Source organism: Marmota flaviventris, chromosome 3 (genome assembly GCF_047511675.1).
Source record: "Marmota flaviventris isolate mMarFla1 chromosome 3, mMarFla1.hap1, whole genome shotgun sequence".
NCBI classification, from domain to species: domain Eukaryota; kingdom Metazoa; phylum Chordata; class Mammalia; order Rodentia; family Sciuridae; genus Marmota; species Marmota flaviventris.
The window spans coordinates 166,202,253-166,211,704 of record NC_092500.1 but is presented as its reverse complement, the minus strand read 5'-3'; the positions used below and the strand labels follow the sequence as shown (position 1 = coordinate 166,211,704).

The 9,452-nt window shown below is 47.8% G+C and overlaps 1 protein-coding gene across 1 annotated transcript in view; it reads left to right on the top strand.

Annotated features, from left to right (window-relative positions):
* The first annotated feature begins 354 nt into the window (after positions 1-354).
* Positions 355-9,452, top strand: part of Loxl2 (lysyl oxidase like 2) — an 85,054-nt gene continuing 75,956 nt past the window's right edge. Inside the window, exon 1 of the mRNA XM_027927049.3 lies at positions 355-518. The gene's annotated coding sequence lies outside the window, so the exon portion shown is untranslated. The remainder of the gene's footprint in view (positions 519-9,452) is intronic.

The following is a 9,452-nucleotide window of genomic DNA, read 5'->3' as shown; positions in this document are numbered from 1 at the left end:
AGGGCTAGGGTTTTGGATATGGAACTGGATGATACTGGTAAATGGGGACATCGAAGGGTTAAATTCAGGAGCGCTGTGGGGTCGGGATTGGGAGTCTCCCCTGCCGGAAAAGTGCACCCTTTTCCCGCCCGCTCCTCCGACTCCGGAAACCTGGGCGCAAAGAGCCTGGGAAGGGCTGCCCCGCTGGCTGGCGCGCAGCCTCCCCCGCAGAGCCCCCTCTGGCCCGGGAGTGGCCGCTCTCGAATTACAACAAAGGGGGCTGGAGGCCCGGCCTGTGGCTGTGACCGTAGTCGGCCAAGGGGGTGGGTCCAGGGAGGGGTTTGCCGCCCGATTTGGCTTAAAAGTTCGGGGGAAAGAGCGGAGCCGCGACTCCGGCGCGCGGCTCCCTGGGCTGGGGCTCGCCTTCGCTCTCCTGAACGGCCCGGAGAACCCTGCCTGCAGCTGCGGCGACGGGAGCGGAGAGGGGCCACCGTGGAGAGCCCAGTCCCGGCCCGGCCACAGCGGACCCCTGCTGCCAAGTAAGAGCGCGCGTCCCGCGCCACCCTTCCCACGGCGGTTCGAGGGAAAGCTGGGGCGTCCCCGGGGGTCTCCAGGCTCGGCTCCCCACCGGGCCGCCCCTCCGCCCAAGTCCGGATTCCCGGGACCTGAGCGGTGGGCACCCGCTGAGCGAAGGCTCCTTGCGGGGAGCGCGCGAGGACGTGCAGGCTGGCGAGTCCCCTCCGACGCCGGGGCCCCGCCCAGCCAGCCCCACCTCGCCCGGGCCGGGGGAGGCGCTGCGGCTGGCGCGCCCCGGAGCTCGGCTCCCTGCTAGACTGGAGCTCCTGTGGCCCGGCAGGGCGCAGCCCGTGGAGCCTCGTTGCGCGCTGGGTGCCCCAGAGGGTGCAGCGTGGGGACACCGACGTTGGGGACTGCGACTGTGACCGGAGTTTTGGCTTTTGAGATGTGGAGCGCTCTCAGGGGTGGGAGGGCAGGGCCACGCAGGAGTTCCCCGGAGCTGTGGCTTTGGGCATGTGAGCGCGCAGCGACGAGATGGCGTGGGGGTGGGGACCACTGGGGCTGCACCCAGCAGCCCCAGAGCGCACCGCCTGGAATTGGGTTTTCTTCCCCGCGTTCGGGAAGGCTGAGCGCCAGAGCAACCCGAGCCCGGCCGTTGGAGACGCGCGGTCCCCACTTGGAAGTCTCTCTCCCTGGCTCGTCTGGGGACCCGGAACCTCTCCCGCTTTATCACCGAGGGAACATCGAGCCACGGTGGTGCGTGCAAGATCTCCCCGGGGTAGAGCGAACCCCAATCTGAAGTGATTAGTCCCGCGGTCCCCTATGCCCACAACTTTCACGCAGGCGCTTTGCCCACCCTGCCTCCCCTCCTTGGTCAAAATCTGCCAGCACTCCGGTGTAGCTCCCTGCCCGAAGTGTCGCGGTGGAGGAGAGCAAGGCGAGGGGCAAGCAGCAGAACACCGGGCGGGGTTGGGGCGGGGACTGAGTTACTCAATATGCTTAAGAAACTTTAAGTCGTGATGAGAGGGGAGATGCATGACAGCCAGAAACATGCCCCCAAATCTTGCAGCTGAGGAGGTAAAATCAGCCCAACCATTACTTTTTGCAGAGAAGGAAAAGTACCGAAGCTGAAGGCCACTGGGTTAGTCAGCGTGGGAACTCAAACCCACAACCCTTTTTCCAGGGCGCTCCCTTAGACCACTGCTACCCTGTCTGTCTTAGAGCACCCAAAGCCCTTTTGTGGTCTTCGGGGAAATCCATTAGGTTATTTCTGGTATCTAATACTTAGTGGCCAGGAATGGGGTTAGGATGGAAGATAAGAGTTCATTGCTCTGGTCAGTTCCCAGATAAACGCCTGACTCACCAGACCCTGCCTTGGATAAAATTTTAATCTCCTTGCCTGCCTTTGCCCTTTCCCCTTCCTAGACCTTAGCCCGTGAGATGTCCATCAAACCCATGGCAAAAATGCATGCATCCTGTGGGTCCCAGGTAGCTCTCCCCCAGGGGGTTGGATCTCAGTGGTGTGTGTGTGTGTGTGTGTGTGTGTGTGTGTGTTTGCTTGTCCTCTGTGACTGTGCTAAACAGTGTCTTGGTGGCAAAAGATAAATATGAAACTCAGGTCCAAGGCAAGGCATGCACTTACCCTTACACGTTGCCTGACATTTTGATGCTTCCCAGATAGGGGATTCTAGGAGGATACTTCCTTTTATCTCCTCTGCAGCTGGGCTCCTTGCCTGGCCTCTCCTGGCCTCTTCCCAAGTCCTTGCCCTCTGACCTCTGGATGACCACTTTGAAAGGGCCTTGTGGAGGAAACAGATTTTCTGTGCTCTGGACGTGACAATCAGAAAGCTGACTAATGTCCCAGAAAATTCTGCATTGTTTATTTAAATGCTTTTTGAATCTGAAAAATTTCAAATATGCACTAAAGTAGAGAGGAGGGTAGAATGGACCCCCACATACATCTCCGTGAGCTTCAGCTGTTATCAGCATTTGCTGCACATAAATCTGTGCTCTTCCTCCTTTTTCCATTGATGTATTTTAAAGCAAATACCCGACATCGTGACATTTTATCCCTACATAATTCAGTGTGATCTCTAAAGACATTAAATGTCTGTGGTGCCATTATTATATCTAAGAAAATGTGTATAAATTCTTTGGCATCCATCACTGTTACCAAGTCTAGATTAAAAATTTTACCCCAAAATTTCTTTTTGTGGTTGCTCTGAGTTCCTCTGATCCATATAATTTGTTAAATTCCTATTGTACATTATTTCTTCAAACCACCTTCTTAATCAATGTTGTTGTTTGATTCTTGCAACTTCCCACTAAAGAGTGAGGGGGGTATTATTAAATTCATTTTACACTAATGAAACTTGAAAACAGAGGAGTCGTCCAGGTGGCACAGCTGCCACCAGGGAAGCCTGCATCTGACGGACCCACCTCTCGCTTCTGGGCAGCAGCCCTTCTGCTCCTCTTTAGGAAAACCTGCTCATGGAATATCAGAGGCTTCCTAAAGACTTGGCCTTGCCTTGGGCTTCACCTGAGCACTCACTTCCTCTATACGTGCTGTCAGAAATCCCTGTGGAACCATTTAGTAATTGGCCATTTGGTGCTTGAGATAAATGAGCTGCAGAATCAAGAAGTCTGGGTTTGTTTCCAAGCTTATTGGACAACTCTAAGAAAGCAACTTGCCTCTCCAGCACTCTGGGATGGGGGTTCAGGGGCCTCTGAGCTAGGTAGCATTGTCTTTCTCATTCTCTGGCTTCTTGATCTAAAAGTAGGATGCGTGAAATGACTGCAGCTGGGCTTCCTGGAAGAAGCAAAGGCCCCAGGAAGAAATTTGGTAGAGAACAGTCACCCCACTACGAGCGTTGCTTGGCTGCTTTGGCAGCTGGCATCTTCACACTGAGCACCTAACTCCTGAGACCGGGAAGCAGAGCAGAGATATAGCTTAGTTTATGGACAACTTTGTTAGTTCTGCCTTTGTTTGGTGAGGATCTCCAACACCAGAACATTTTGCTTTGAGCATCTTTATTACTTGTTTATTTGCTTTTGAAATGGGGTGATAAGTTTTTTTTACATCTTATTAGTAAAACTCATGAGTTGGAATCCTCCTTCCTTGGCAAGCAGTGTGAAAAAAAGGAAGCCCTTGTTGCTGGACTCCTAGGCTGTTATGTTCATTGTACTGAAATAGACAGGCAACAAACAGATCTTCCATAACAGAGCCAGTTGGGGACAGAGAAATGGGGGGGTCCCATTCCATCATCCACCTGGAGGAACTCAAAAGAAGCAGAACATTCATCTACAGGCACACTGTTTTCTGGCAGCTATACATGCTCTTCCCCGTTAGCTAACAGACTGCTAGGGGTTGGGGGTAGATTCATAGGTGATTCACATTAGCACCTGCAGTTGCAAGAGCATCATTGCTTTCTTCATCTTATAGTTTAGGAGTCTTAGGAGGGATCCTTCCCACCCCTATGGGCTGTCTAGCTTTACAAGAGCAGCTTGCAATCACCGCTGTGGTCAGTCTGTGTGGCAGTCACACCCTGGTGGACCATTTGCAGCCTCAGATGAAGTGGCTGAAGCCCACCTGGCTCTAGGGCCATAGAACCAGCAAGACCAGCAGTTGTGGGCTAGGAAGGGAAGAGCCAAGCAGATACCACTGGGGTACAGCAGCAGCTGTAGGTACCCAACAAATCTTCCTAGGCTTTAGCCTTGTTGAAATTAAAGCAAGTCTTAGAAACTTCTCAGCCTAGTAATTCTGTAGATGCATTCCTGTCCTTGAGTGTGGTGTGTGCTCAGTGGGGAAGACAACCTGTGTGTTGGCTGGTTTCCCATACACTGTCAGAGAAGTCTCTAGGCTCTAGGACTACCTTTGCAGAATAGCCACTTGCTGGAGGATGATAAAGCACAACAGTGACAGTTTAGATATCTATCCAGAGTTTTAAAGAATATTTCACACTTCCCTTGATAAAAACAATTTTACCAGGAAAATTGTGTTTGGAAAATAAGGATGTTTGAGCAACCATGCATTTAGCAGACAATGAGGACGTAGGTAAGACCACAGCTGATCAGCTCTTCTCATCCTAGGTTTTTGATTCCTTCACTTGGGACACCTTTAGAATTATATTTAATTGTAGTTGGCCCTCTTTATCTGTGAGTTCAGTTTTCGCAGATTCGACCAACCATGGATTTAAAGTACTTTTTTATTCTGGAAAGTTTCCAAAAGCAAAACCTCAGTTTGCCATGTACTGAATGCTGTGCAGAATCCATATGAATGAAGTGATGTGTGGGCATTGTGTTAGGTATTAAAAGTAGTCTAAAGATGATTTGAAGTACATAGGAGCACTGTGTAGCTTATAGGCAAATACTGTGCCATTATACAAGGGACTTGAGTATCTGCAGATTTGGATATCTGGGGAAGGTGGGGGCTGGAAACAATCTCCCCTAGATACCAAGGGACAGTTATATACTATTATGTGCAAATGGCAGTATGTTTTCTCTTTAGTTTTTTCATTGCCAGAAATCATGTCAGACAAGCACACACAGCTGCTCCTATGTGTGTCTTGTGGCAGTAGCTCCCACATGTGCTCCTTGATGTATTGCCAGCATAATGTATAACTTCTGCAAAAATAATGCCATTTGCCTATGAAATATATACTTTACGAGAGGGTAACTTGTGTTGATGACTCATGAACAGCATAATTTTCAGTTTCTTTGTAACGTCCTTGAGCTTGATCCATGAACTGCTCCTTTCCCCAGCCTTCCTGATGGACCATTCATGGACCTGGCTGACATAGCCCAACTTTTTAGAGGGCCTGCATGACTCAAAGATGTAAGAGGAAGGACTTCCCCCCACCCCCTGCTACATATCTTTCTGAAACTTCTCTAAACAAATACAACTATAAAATTGAATAATGTACATTTTTTAAATCAACGAATTTTTCCCCCAAGAATAGCATATGTAGGTAAAACGACAATGCTAAGTATATACCTGGACGAACTTTTTCATTGCATTTGTTTTTATCATGGTAACTATACATAATATAAAACTCACCATTTTAACTATTTTTAATTGTATCATTTGGTAGCATTAAGCACATTCATAGAGATGTGCTGCTATCACCACTGTCCATCTCCAGAACTTTACCATTTTCCAAAACAGACACTCTATAATGTTAAACACTACTAACTTTCCATCTCCCCATCCCACCCTTGGTACCCACCATTCTACTTCCTGTCTCTGTGAGATTGACACCCTGTTTGTCCTTTTGTGATGACTTATTTTACTTAGTTCAATGTCTTCAAGTTCCTTCCATGTTGTAGTATGGGATTTCCTTCCTTTTAAAGTTGAAATAGTATTCCATTGTCCATATGCACGACATTTAATTTATCCATTCATCCATTGATGGAGGTCATCTCCCTGATTTTGTGAGGAATATGCTTCTATGAACATTGGTGTTCATGCCATTGTAACTACCACCTAGGTCAAGAACACATCATTACCAGGAATGCATGAATTTAAGGGTAAAGCAGGAGGGTTCCAAGATGTTTCCCACCCACATCCAGAAGCTTCAACTACACCTTAAGGTTTTGGGATTGGATGTTCATTTTCTCTACCACGAGGGGTTTGGAAGAGGTGTTTGAAAAACTACAGTTTGCAGTCTAGAAGACCACTAGAATAGTTGTGAGATTGATGCAAGTTCTTTCCTTAAAATATCCAGGGAAGGAAGTTTACCATATGTGAGACTTGTTGTTATAGCTGACTTCAGCCCTCACGCTAGGTCTCATTCTTCAAGGATCCCATAGCAAGGAGGGGGGGTTCCAATCCACATGGCGAACTCCTGCTCATATGTCGCTTCTGCTGGGCATGGCTCATAAGCCCCAGGAGGGGATTCTCTGGGCATGTCTGCCTTCCTGCCTCACTTTCCTTCCTTCCTCTTTCCCTTCTCACCTGGTCTTCTTTCTACTTTTTTAAATCTTTTTAACTAAAACAATGTATTGGTGACTCCTGATTCCCTACTGTGCCAGACACCCTGTCAGTCACCTTAGGAGACCACGCCCACCAAAAAAAAAAAAAAAAAAAACAAGGTGTGATATTTGACATGTGCATTTAAAAATGAATCTACAGCCAAGAGTAATATTCTGATGCGTGGCAACCAAGTGCCCAGTGCCAACAGCAGCCTTACAAGGAGGCAGCCCAGGGAAGAGAGACTCCCAGCAGGCTCTCTGGAGCTGCCTTGCTGTGCTCTTGGGTGCCCATCGCCAAGTCAACAGTGATTCTCTAAACGCTTTGAAACTGCCTGGAATCCACTGCTCACAGCATCCTGCTAAACTTGAGGCACAAGCACCAACCACTTCAGTGACTAAGAAGAAACAAATTTCAGACATCGGTGAAACCCAGTGGGGTCCCTAATCCTTTTCAGCAGCACTTGTGACTTTCTTAAACCCTTACTCCTCCGGTGGTTTTTTTTTTTTTTTCTTCCTTTCCTGCAGCTCTGCGAGCCATGCCCATCTCTACCACCTCTTTCGGTTATCCGGTGGCCCCAATGTCAGGACGTCATGGTGTCACCCCGCTGCTGTTTTTCTGGAGAGTTTTGAGAGTCCTCTACCTGGCTTCCCTTCCCCTGGTCTTCACCCACGCAAACCTGTCTTCTGGGAGAGCCTGCTGATCCTTCTAGGGCAGGGCTCAGTGAGCTGTTTCTGAAAGGAACAAGATAGCAAATGTTTTACACTCCATGAGCCACGTGGTCTCACAGGCTCTATTTTAGTGTGGAAGTGGCCGCAGACACCACGAAGAGGGCTGTGGACGGCGGTGTCCCAGCCACCTTTATTTGTGGATTTGGCTCCCAGCGGAGGTTCGCCGACCCCTGCTCTAGATTACAGGTCAGCCCGCATCACCCTCCTGCATCACCCTCCTGCATCACCCTCCTGCATCACCCTCCTGCATCACCCTCCTGTGACCCTTCCCTGCCCCCCCCACCCCTTGAGGGGAACCTCGTCTTTCTCAGCATGGCCTTTTGCCTGCCAGTCTAGCTCACCCCTCCCTCCATCATCGTGGCCACTTCCCGGGTCTTCCCTGATTCATCTGGCGGTTCTGAATTCCCAGAACCCCTGTGTTATGTCAGACCCGCTGCACCTGCCACTGGATGATGGCCAGCGCCCCTCCCCAACACCTGACAATCAAACTCTCACTCTTCGTCCAAACCTGCGCAAGGGGTCAGCTGCCCAGAACCTTCCTTCCCAGCTGCTCTTCTCCAAGTAGACCACTGCCTTACCAATTCTCTCTGGGCCTTGGATTTAGTTCTTATTAACTCTCAAAGTATATGGTGAATTCCTCAGACCATATCACATTCATTTTTGAATTCCCAGCGCCCGACACTGTGTTTACCGCCTAGCAGATCCTTAATAAATAGATATGACTAAACTGTCATTAAGTAGATTCTTTGACAGCCATATTGAGATGTGATTCATATACCACACAATTTGCCCATTTAAAGAGTATACATCTGGATTTTAGTATATTCATGGATCTGTGCAAATATTACTACCGCCAGTTTTATAGCATTTCCATCAATACAAAGAGAAGTCTGCCCTTAGACATCAACCTTATCCTTTCACCCACCCACCTGAACAACCGCCAGGCTACCTTCCGTCTCTGTATGGCTGATTCTGGTTATTTCCTACAAATGGAATCATATAATATTTGGGTCTTTTGTTTGGCTTATTTCACTTCACCTAATGTCTTCAAGCTTCATCCATGTTGTTATCATGTGTTAGTCTTTATTTTTTATGGCCAAATAATATTCCAGTGTGTTATACCACATTTTGGTTATATAAATTTAGACATTTAGACTGTGTACACCTTTTGGCTCTTATGAACAATACTGCTATGGATGTTCTTGTACAAGTTTTGTCTGAACTTATACAAGAACTTGTTTCTTTAGGGTGGAAGTGCTGGTTCAGGTGGTCATTCTATGCTTAATGTTTTGAGGGGCCACCAAACTATTTTTCATTGTTGATTGCATAATTATAAATCCCCACCAGCAATCGTGAGTGTTATAATGTCTCCACATCTTCACCAACACTTGATACTTTCTACTTTAAAAAAAGAAGAAGATTATAGTCATTCTAATGGTATAAAATGGGATCTTGTTGTGGTTTTGGTTTACATTTGTCTAATGACTAATGATGTTGAGCAAATGTTGGTGTGCTTGTTTCCTGTTTGTATACTTTCTTTCAATTCTTTGCCTCCTTCCTTCCTTCCTTCCTTCCTTCCTTCCTTCCTTCCTTCCTCCTTCCTTCCTTCCTTTCTTTCTTTCTTTCTCTCCTCCTCCTCCTCCTCCTGTCTGCACTGGTGATGGAACGCAGGGCCTCCTACCTGCTAGGCAAATGCTCTACCATTAAATTACACTCCCAGGCCTTTGCCTAATTTTTAATTGGGTTGCTTGTCTTTTTATTCTTGAATCATAGGAGTTTTTACATATTCTGGACTCCAGACCCTTATCAGACATATGATTTACAAATATTTTCTCCCAGTCTGTGGCTTGTATCTTCCCTTTCTTGATGGTGTCTTTTCTTTACAATTCAAATCACATTTACTTAACATCTATTTGAAAATAAAACCAGAAAGATAAAAATACAGGTACTCACCATCTCGGGGGCTCACTGTCTTAGAAGGAGATGAATGCAGCAGATGACAGGACAGTAGAATAAGTGCAGCGGATACTTGGCCACTGCCCTGCTTTGCCACCCCATCACAGCGCTCTGGCTTGAGAAGCACCTGAACGGTGTTTTCTTTTCTTTTCTTTTCTTTTTTAGTTGTAGATGGACACAGTATCTTCACTTAATTTATTTATGTATATGTGGTGCTGAGGATCGAACCCAGTGCCTCACGCATGCGAGACAAGTGCTCTGCCACTGAGCTAAAACTCGAGCCGCTGCACAGTATCTTGTTT